This window comes from Micropterus dolomieu, linkage group LG23 (genome assembly GCF_021292245.1).
Source record: "Micropterus dolomieu isolate WLL.071019.BEF.003 ecotype Adirondacks linkage group LG23, ASM2129224v1, whole genome shotgun sequence".
NCBI classification, from domain to species: domain Eukaryota; kingdom Metazoa; phylum Chordata; class Actinopteri; order Centrarchiformes; family Centrarchidae; genus Micropterus; species Micropterus dolomieu.
Window position 1 is genome coordinate 32,261,659 of NC_060172.1, and position 3,369 is coordinate 32,265,027.

Genomic DNA, 3,369 nt, shown 5'->3' on the forward strand with positions numbered 1-3,369 from the left:
TCTCCAGACCTGAATCCAATTGAAAATCTTTGGAGGGAGCTTAAAATTCGAGTTGCCAGGCGACAACCTCGGAACCTGAATGATTTGGAGGCTGTCTGCAGGGAGGAGTGGGCCAACATCCCTGCCGAAATGTGCACAAACCTTGTCACCAACTATAAAAACCGTTTGACATCTGTGCTGGCCAATAATGGCTTTTCTACAAAATATTAACATGCTGTTTGTCCAGGGGGTCATATACTTGTTTTTCCTCATCAGATTGTTATCAATTTTAATAAATTCATATGATGTGATTTTCTGGAATTTTCTTTGGGATTCTGTCTTTCACTGTTAGAATGTACATATGATTAAAATTATAGATCGTTGCATTCTTTGTAAGTGGGCAAACCTGCAAAATCAGCAAGGGGTCAAATACTTATTTCCCCCACTGTATATGGAATGTTAACCATATGAATCAGGTTTATCATCACATTCCAGGTATCACTTATAAGCTTTATCAACATTTTTTCTTTCACTGATAATATCAATATGAATAATAATAATGACTTTTCATACAATGCTTGAAGTGCTTCACAACACAGGACTAAAAACAGCATTACTGTAATTAAAATGAAATGAACAATAACAACAAGTAAAATGTTTGCTATGAAACATAGAAAATAATAACAATAGGAACACTTGAAAGCCTGATTCAAAAGATGGATCTTTTCTTTTTTTAAATACCAAGGAAATTTGCCAATATGTGTATATTTACTCAAGTATTGTTCTTAAGTACAATTTTAAAACACAAATACTTAAAAAAAACAAATACCCTGCTAAAGCATAATTTGTACTTTAGCAGGGTATTTCCATTTTATACCTCTACTGGTACGTTTCCAGATTAAGATTTTTCACAAAGAAACACGATGAGCTTATAAAACACTGTTTTTGGCTTGTGGCCCCCTTACCTAACTGTAAATAAAGTAGTCTAGTACCACCTCGACCAGCTATAACAGTAACATGACTGCTCTAAGACCAATGCATCAGTCAGATACTGGGCTGGAGTTTGCTGTTCTAAGATCCAGAGGGAGGGGTGAAACACTTCATACACATCTCAGTATCAACTCCTGTCACCTGACAGTAACACTTTGTCCCTCACACAATGACCTAAAGCAAAACTTACAACTAGTAGCATTAAAATATGTAACCACTATCTTTGAAGTATCTTTTATATTTTCATTTATTTAGCATGAACCAAGATTCCAGTATAAAAAAATCTTCATTGCATGGATTGCGCTACAGTATATGTCACAGAAATGAATCAGAAGGGCTAGAAAAGGGTTCAGTATGCTTTATTTTTCTATGTAGCAAACTGCAGTCTAATTTGCAGTAATTTTTATGTTTTGAATATAAAATTTAACAGTTTTAAAATAGCATGTTAACATGAAAAATGGACTATAAATATACTGAGATTAGGTGGTGTTTGAGTTTGAGTGAGAAAAAAGTGAAAGAAAGAGAGGATGGTGTCATTGCTGTTTGTGTCAAAGCAATGAAAAGTTATCAACACTTACTGCTGTCGTGCTGACTGTGTGAAGAGTTTTGAAAAAATGAACTCAGAAATGTGAGTTACAATTTGTAAAAAAAAAATAAATAAAAAGAAGAAAGTAGAGAAGAGTAGAAAGAAGCTAATTAAAGAAATAAACATCTGATGCTGCTTCTATTTTTTGACCAGCACATGTGAAGATATAAAAAAAATTGTAAAAAGTAAAAAGGCGAGTACTTTCTCAGATGTTTCAGAGCAGTGGGGATTTCTTTCCGAGAATCCTGGCTCATTCTGAATTAACTAATTTTCTTACATAATTTTTATGTAGCTCGAAATTGCAATTGTAGTAACTTAGTAGCAGCATTGTTGTTGTGTTGTTGGCAGCATGTTCCTAAGATGAAAATATAGATCTAAAGTCACTCCCAGATCTCTAATTTAATTTCTTTGGAGAGAAAACCAAAAATCTGAGTGCTGCTTCTCTCTCTTTTTACACGTTGGATGTCTTTTCTACTCATTTAGGGTTTTTTTTATTACTCATCCAAATATCGATGTCAGTGAGACAGGAAACAAACGCACTCAAAGAGCTGGGGTTGTCTGGTGAAGCAGTGATATACAGTTGCATATCATCTGTATAACAGTGGAACCTGACATTATGGTGGCTGATGTTGCCCAGAGGCAGCAGGTAGGAGAAAATATATTGTTTAACATTGTCATATAAGACAAGGCCAGTTAATGTGTTTCTGACATGTGTCTACATGTTACTCTTATCGCAATAACTTTTAACTCTGTAAAGCTGCAATAAGTTTTTTCTCTGTGATGCAGTTTCCCATCATAGTCATTAAAGTTATATGAAGATATGTGTAAAAGCGCTTTGAATGGTCGGAAGACTAGAAAGGCGCAATACAAATACAGACCATTTACATAGTGCTATAGTATTTTCTTACTATATGTATCCCCACTGTCTAAAAACATAAATTAATTTAGCTGCACAATTTCATAATTATTGTCATAACATTTCACCAAATTATGCGGAATTAAATTCATAGTAATTTTGCACAACTTTATAGTGGTTAAATTCTGACTTTCCTTTTATGTATTATATGTAAGGAAGTTACAGAAATGCAGCTATCAGTGGAAGAGTGAAGGAGAAGAAAAAAAGGAGAGAAAATATTTAGTGAGCCAGAGTTAAAGGAGGACTTTCTGGGGAAGGAAAAGCAAGATGGAAAAAAGAGAGTAGAGGATGTCTGTGAAGATTCTCAGTCATTCAGGTCATAGTTATCCAACGAAGGTTAAAGTCCAGGGTAACTGGACTTGGTTGAAGATAATGGAAGGCGTACACAAACGCATGGCTCAACACAGAAGGGCCAACTCCTCAGGTCAAGACTCTGCAGTCTACTTACATCTGAAGGACAGAGGACACTCGTTTGAGGACCACCAGGTGCACATTTTAGACAGAGAAGATGGATGGTTTGAAAGAGGTGTCAAGGAAGCATCTACACCAGGGTCGAGAAGCCGTCATTGAACAGGGGAGGGGGTCTACGCCACCACTTATCCCCCACTTACAATGCTGTCCTTTCATCACTTCCCAGGAAACTCAACAAACGTAACCTGTTGGCCTCAGGTGAAGATACCAACGATGGTCGTTCAGTCTTGGCCACAGGTAGTCTCAACGACTGTAACGACTGTCGTCACAGCAACAAGGAACACTAACGAACCAGCGGTATCGATGACCCGGGATAACGACTCCACTGAGGTTAAATAGCTGAGTTTCCCTGCCAGTCAGTCAGAACTGAAGTCCTTTGGATGAGGGACGAAACGTCTTCCAGTATCTTCAACCAAGTCCAGTTGCC